The sequence below is a fragment of the Nannospalax galili genome, unplaced genomic scaffold (genome assembly GCF_000622305.1).
Source record: "Nannospalax galili isolate Female #2095 unplaced genomic scaffold, S.galili_v1.0 scaffold464, whole genome shotgun sequence".
In the NCBI taxonomy this organism is placed as follows: domain Eukaryota; kingdom Metazoa; phylum Chordata; class Mammalia; order Rodentia; family Spalacidae; genus Nannospalax; species Nannospalax galili.
This window is the reverse complement of record NW_008350326.1, coordinates 145,532-153,100: the sequence shown is the minus strand read 5'-3', so window position 1 is coordinate 153,100 and position 7,569 is coordinate 145,532. Positions and strand designations below refer to the sequence as shown.

Below are 7,569 nucleotides of genomic sequence, written 5' to 3'. Positions count from 1 at the left end.
TTTATGTGTATGTGTATATCGCCTGGATGTAGGTAAGTGTACCCGTGTCATGCAGTGTCCACGGAGGACAGAAGAGGCTGTTGGATCCCCTGGAACTGGAGTTACAGACAGTTGTTAGCTGTCATGTGGGTGCTGGGATTTGAACCCGAGTCTTCTGCAAGAACAGCCAGTGTTCTTAACCACTGAGGCATCTCTCCAGCCCCTTAAGATTAATTTTTAATTTATAGTAAATTGATAAAACTAAAACGACAATCTCCCTCTTTTGTCTAGCTGATTTTGTGGTCACAGTAAATTGTATCTCCCCAAAATTCATAGGTAAAGTCAACCCACTGTGTGTCCCAATGTGACTGTTTGGAGAGAGGGCATTTTTATTTTTTACTCTATTTAAAAGATATCACTTTCCCCAGAACTCAGGAGGCAGAGGCAGGCAGATCTCTGTGAGTTCAAGGCCAGCCTGGTCTACATAGTGAGTTCCAGGACAGCTGGGGCTACAGGGAGACCCTGTCTCTAAAAAGACCTCCCCCAAAAAAAGAAGAAAAAGATATCGATTTCTTGTGGCTTCTCCTTCCTCCCTTCTTCCCTCGCTTTAGATCTAGGGTATTGCTTAGTAGTTCATGCTTCCAAGGAACTCAGGATCTTTCTGCCTTAATTTTGAGTTCTGGGATTGCAGGGATGTACCAAAACAGCCAACATGAAATTATGAGTTTCACCTAACAGCGCTTTCTTGGACCTCCCTTTCTCCCACAGATTCATTCCTTGCTCTTTGCTAAGGGAGCAATTGTTTACATAAAATTCTTGGTGTTAGTCACACCACAAGGCACAAAATTTCAGAAACCAGAAGGCCAGTTTCTCAAAGCATCTTTAGATCAAGCATCAAGTTCATATCCCAAGAGTTGCCCGGAGTAGTTCAGCTGTTGTGAAACATTTTTAGAAGTGATGATCAAACTGGGGGGCCTGTGGACCTGGTGTACAAAGAGTGTTTGAGGGGATCACAGAGCCCCAGGCCTTGCTGGTGGCCCTGGCTCAGCCTCAGTGATCTACAACCTGGAGGTAGGGTCTTTAAAGAGGTGTGAAGTTAAAGAAATTCATGATAGTGGAATCTTACAACAGTGAGGGCCGACCATGTGACTGCACAGGGAAAAGACAGCTATCTCAAGGCAGACAGAAAGACAGAGAGCTCAGCAAAAATCAGTCCTGCTGATGTCTGAACCTTTCAACTTCCAGAACTGTAGAAAGAAAATATTCTGAGCCACACAGCACTGCCAGGTCTAATGGCTCGGGTGAGCAATCTTTCTCCTTAAGACCATCAGAGCCATTTCTTGTTCTAAAGTCAGGCACGGTTGTTTCCTGCTGGGCTGTTCTCCAGGAGACCTGGCGCTCTCACTCTGAGACTGGTCGCTTCTCTCTTAAAATTTTTAAATTTTATTTTATGTGTATGAGTGTTAACGCCTGCATGAATATAAGCAAACCCATGTCATGCAGTGCCCTCAGAGGCCAGAAGAGGACATTGGATCCTCTGGGACTAGAGTTTCAGATGGTTGTTAGCTACCATGTGGGTGATGGGAACTGAACCTGGGTCCTCTGCAAGAGCAGACAGTACTCATAATCTCTGAGACATCTCTCTGGCCTGGGCTGGTCATTTCTGAAGTACATCCTGTCATCAGCGTGACTGTTCTTTGAATCTCTGATACTGCACACCCTCACACACTGCCCTTTACCTGAACTGCCATCGCTCAAGTTTTACCTCATTTCTGTCCTCACTGTAACCACTATACTTTGCGTTTATTTAGGCTTCTGTAAGAACCCTCTTGCAGGATATCTTTTCTCTCAGTGGTCTCCCAATCCAGCCATAGTGCAGGCATCACTGGGGTCCTTAAGCAAAGCTCTGTTTCACCTCCTTCAATAACTCTTTCAACCACAATTACCTAATCTAGAAACTCCATTGTCATAGACGTGCACAGAGACTTACCTGCTCCATGATTCTAGATGGTTTCAGTGTTACCCACCACAGTAGCACACACATGAAGTACGCTGGTCAGTAAGGCTAATTATAATGTTACGCTGAGACAGGGCACGACAGTGAGGGTGGCACAGTATATGATTCAAAGCAGATCATTTTGGCTTTCTAAGTACAATAGGAGCATCAGGGGTTGGTAGTTGGGAAAGAAGACCCGAAAACCATCCCCATCAAAGAAAAGCCAAAGAGAAGGTGGGGTTGTGCAAAATAAAGACAGTAAGTGCTGCAACTACGTTATACTTAAAAACAATGGCTTTGTATTAATGTCCTACACCACTGCTGAATACAGTGTTCAGTTCCCTTCCCTCCATTAACGATGATATACTTTGAGTGCTTTGGGATCCCGAGCTGCAAAGGATTAAGTGCAAATTCATGTCATTTAAAAGCCATCTTAATGACCGCAGGAGCAATGGGAGAATGGATCCCAATCTAGTTGTGAATAGGTGTAAATAATCTCCATGAAGAACCAAGCGAATTAATTGCAGCATAGTTCGGCGTGCATCAAACCTATTAGGGTACTTGAACACAGCTGCAACTCAGAGGATAAACTAGATTAGAATACTGTTTGCAGAAAATAGCAAATCGAAGCACTCTTTGAAGCAATTAGCAAAATCAGAGCATCCTTTGAAGCCAATAAGCATAAAGAACGCCTTTCTTACTCTGATTTTTCCAAATGCCTAATTCTGCTTCTGTCTTGAGTGTCTTGGATTATGTTCAAAGCCCAACACAACAGCTCTTCTGTAATACAGATGAGATTTTGTTTTGATGTGAGCAATTCAGCCACTGCTAAATGCACATTTTCAACCATAGCGATGATGAATGTGACTTTTAGAGCAACACCCACGAGAGCCTGACTCACAGCGGCATTACCCACCCTATTCTCCCGAGGCGTTTTCACCGGTGTGCATGGAGGCAGATGCGTGAGGTCGATGAAAAGGAGAAGAACATGAAAATACTTGCAGAAATGTTTTCATGTTATTTAGAACATGCACAGGGTCTGCCATGCATTATCTTAATTCATTAGCCCTTCTAATTAATAGTTCGGTGTCACCTCATTCTCATGAAGGAGGAAGCCAGTTTATACACATTAATTAATTGCAGGGTCATCTATAGTGGTGAGTTACTGTTAAAAAGTTAACATAATATTTGCATTTCCAAACATTTCAGTAACACATGGTGCAGTGAAATTTCTCTGTTTAAAAATTTTGGAGCTTGGGCTGGAGAGATGGCTCAGTGGTTGGTTAAGAGCCTTGGCTGCTCTTGCAGAGGACCTGGATTCAATTCCCAGCACCCACACGACAGCTAACAGTGGTCCACAACTCCATTTCCAGCAGATCAACACCGTATTTTGACTCTACAGACTTTACAACACAGGTGCACCTACATACATGCAGGCAATGTTCTCATATACATAAAAGTAACAAGATTATACATTAAAAGTCTGAGCTGTTTTCTTATCAGTAGATTCTTGAGATCCTCATGCTGGAAAGCATCCCATCAGGCTGATGTTTGGCAGTGGCTCTGTATGCTGCAGAGATTTATTTCATATTTAAATATTTTTCAAACTTAAAGCTCAAATCACTTTATCGACACAAATGTTCTACTGTGGAACAGACGAATGATTACTTGCCTTGCAAAATTCAAAAGTTTAGCATGTCTCGCGTCCTGTATCGGTTGCACATTTAGAAATTCAATATACCTCAGTCCTTAAAATAGACATTTTGGGAACTGAGTAATGACAAAAAAATCACCTCTGACCTGTGAAGTAAGGTCATTTTGGTTTTGAACCTGAAGCGAAGAGCAAGATCACAGTTTCCACTCATTGTCCATGGTAGAAAAAGAGAGAGTAAGTGAGATACAGGCAGAGGAAGAGGAGGGTGTGTAGTGCCATGGGTTATGGACCATCAGAACCCTCGATGCAGGCATGGGCTGTTCCGTGGCCCCACACGCTGCTCTTCCAGTCTGAGGACAGGTTTTCACTGTAATCTGAAGTGAGCTGTCTCACTGTCGTAAGTCTCAATGATATCAGGGTGCTCCCAGTCCTCCGTGCTTCTTCTACCCACACTTGTTAGCTGGGATGCGCTGTGTCACGTCCTGAGCACAGAACTTGTGCTCCTTTGTCAGATGTGCAGCACGTCGAAGCAACAGCTAGCTTGAGCATCACCCATATTGTAGAGAAAAGAAGTCTAGAGTCTGCCAGCAAACAGGGAAGTCCCATCACCTCCCGATGTCATCCTTTATGGAGGACCCAGTAAGTGGCTTGCCAAGAATATGTGAATAGTCAGTTACTACAGCCCAGCGGAAACACTGCTTCTCAGAATGGCCTGTGCTGCCATGTTTGGAAACCCACAGAGCTTGAAAATCCTGGAGCAACGTTCAGTTCTGTTTTCCATGGCTCCGGGTCCCCAAGGTCAGGCACATCTGAAAATGCTAAGTGCTAAATTTCTGAAATTCATACTTCATGTTTTAGACTGTCTCCATTTCCTTGTGGACATCCTTGCTCACTCTGCAGTGGTGATCTGCTCTTGAAACAGCACAGGTGTTCTACACACACTCCTCACTATGTTAACTGTCCGCTAAGTCACCTACCAGATTGTCAAGGGATTACGGCAATCACATTAAGGACACCATGTTTTTTACTCAATAATAACCCTGAAAATAAAGCAATTGGGCTTGTGATTCATTTAAGGAAAAGGGAAAATTTACTTAATGAAGGAAGAAAAAAGCCCATTCAGAGAGTTTTGGGGATCCTCAGTAGTGATAAACCTTTATGAAATCATGAAGAACAAAAAATAACTCATATTAGTTTTGCTAGCATATCATAAAATGCAAAAGTTGGAGGCTGAAGAGATGGCTCAGCGTTTAAGAGCACTGGCTGTTCTTGAAGACCCAGGTTCAAATCCCAGCAGCCATATGGCAGCTAACAACCATCTATGACTCCCGTTCCAGGGGATCCAATGCCTCTTCTGTCCTCCAGGGGCGCTGCATGACAGGGGTGCACTCACATACATGCAGGCATAACACTCATACATAATAAGTAAATAAATAAATGCAAAAATCACAACTGTGGTATGTGTTAAATGCACAGTGGAGATGTAAAGGTGCTGTGTGACAGGGTTGTTTGGGAACCGCGGACAGTTTCAGGCATAGAGTGGGGCTGTACCAGCAGTGGATAGGGTAGGGCAAGGGCATGTCAAATGAATGTATTAAAAGCAGTCACCACAACCATGAACTTTCAAGAAAACATCATTATCTTCCTTTAAATGTTTTAGACAATATGCAAATATTTTGCTATCATAACTTTATTTAGAGATGTTTTAAATGTTGCCTGTGACAGCCATCATTTGAGTTTATTTCTACTTTGTTTTTTGACTAGGGCAGTAAACCTCATTGAATTCACAACCTAAAAGTGACAAGTCCACAAAGCATTATTAAGCAAAATTAAGAGTAGAGACACTTGTACAACCATGTTTGTTGCTGCTCTTTTCAAAATAGCTAAGAGATGGAAGCAACCTAAGTGTCCTTCAACTGACAAGTGTTTAACAAAAATGTCGCAGTTGTGACTTTCCCATAGTGATGGATTTGTAAACTGAAATAAACCCCTCTGTCCCCTAGGTTGCTTTAGGTCAGTGTATGTTATCACGGTAACAGGAATAAAATTAGGACAGTACACCGATAAAATAAAGTATCAAAAGGCATGGGTGGATCTAGAAACTTATACTAAGTGAACTAACACAGACTCAGAAAAACAAACGACGTATGTTCTCCCTCATATGTGGCTCCTAGCACCAAATCCTTTTAAATTCCAGGTCCTCTTAATAAGATGATGCTATACAGCAGTCCCTGCTGCATGAAATTACTACCATCATCATGACTTCTGCTGAGCCTGATAGCTAAACATAGTCACAATTGGGCTTGCTGACAGTTGTGCTCATTCATTGAAGGAGGGCCAAAGAGGGTCAGTGGACCCTCACCGGAGTATCCAGCCACTCTTCCCAGCCAACTGTATGTAATTTGACCCTAATCACACATGGTCTCCTGGATTTGGGAAGGGCTAAAGTATACAATCAGGAGAAGGCATGACCCATGCTGGGTAAAGGCTTTCCAGTGTGCATACCCTCAGGTCATACACACACCTCAGGGACCCCTCAGTTATCTCAGTAAGTAAGCTCAGTAAATTCATTGGTTCCCCAGTAAAACTTTAATCAAACATTGGCTTGACAGTAGAACCTTAAAAGGGAATAAGCATTGCTTAGCATCCCCAGGAAAAGCATTCTCACAACATGGAAAATTAATTTTTTTAATCCTATTATGTCTCATAATCATTAAAAGAATGAAAATGAGCCAGGCATCGTGGCACATGCCTTTAATCCTCTGCACTCTTGAGGCAGAGGCAGGCAGATCCTCTGTGAGTTCGAAGCCAACTTGGTCTACAGAGTGAGTTCCAGGCAGCTGGAGCTACAGGGAGACCCTGTTAATGTTATTATGTCTCATAATTATATTTTAAAAAAGAAAATGAGAATGTAAAAGATGTTAAAAGGATATGGCAATGGAGATATTTCCCAAAATAGAAAAAACAATGAGAAAGCCTAAGCAAGTAATAAAGGTCTGTGTAGGTTTGTTGATACATAAAAGATGAGACAAAAATAATACACATGCTGGGCATGGTGGCACATGCCTTTAATCCCAGCACTTGGGAGACAGAGCCAGGTGCATCTCTGTGAGTTCAAGGCCAGCCTGGTCTACATAGTGAATTCCAGGCCAGCTGGGGCTACAGGGAGATCCTATCTTAAAAAAAAATATATACATATAATCTTAAAATTTCTAAGGTCATAGGGCCTATACTAATGTGGTCAGAGGGACTTAAAGGACAGGGTTTGCCCCTTGCCCTCCAAGGTCGACTAAGTTCCAGGGGACTATGGAACATCTCTCAAAATGTCCTTAGCTGTGGTGAGTCACCTGTCCTCTTGTTCAGGGAGGCCATGGAGACCCCATGAGATGAACTTGAACCAGTGTTCAGTCTACAAAGAGGAGAGTCAACTCAGAGGAAACATCTCCTCCATTCTTCCAAGTGAAACTAGCCGTGGTCCAGTAGGACCTTTGACTTATCTTCACATAGATGGTAACAGATAGGAGCCAGGAGCTCCTCCCAAGCCCATGTGATCCCAGAGGAACAGATCCTCAAATGACCTTAAATGTAAAAGTAAATTGATTTATTTGGGCCAACTGTATGGTCTTAAACACCCAAAAGGGAAGTATTACCAAAGAGTAGAGTCATCAGAGATTATTTTGGGGGGCACGAATCTTTTTGAGATAGGGTCTTCCTGTAGCTCCAGCTGTCCTGGAACTCACTGTGTAGATGAGGCTGGCCTTGAACTCACAGAAATCCACCTGCCTCTGCCTCCTGAGTGCTGGAATTAAAGGTGTGTGCCACCACGCCCAGCCTATCAGTTCAAGGGATTACACTTCCCAGACATTAGATTTAAGTCCATATAAAAAGTTATTTAGACAATTATTTCTCATTGATGATTTTGTTCCTAACCAGAAAGTAC

At 42.8% G+C, this 7,569-nt stretch overlaps 1 protein-coding gene and 1 pseudogene across 1 annotated transcript in view; one reads left to right on the top strand and one right to left on the bottom strand.

The window, feature by feature from the left end:
• Nucleotides 1-7,569, top strand: part of LOC103745602 (neuronal growth regulator 1-like) — a 479,137-nt gene that overhangs the window by 373,357 nt on the left and 98,211 nt on the right. The window lies entirely within an intron of this gene.
• Nucleotides 1-7,569, bottom strand: part of LOC103745601 — a 49,336-nt pseudogene that overhangs the window by 15,250 nt on the left and 26,517 nt on the right.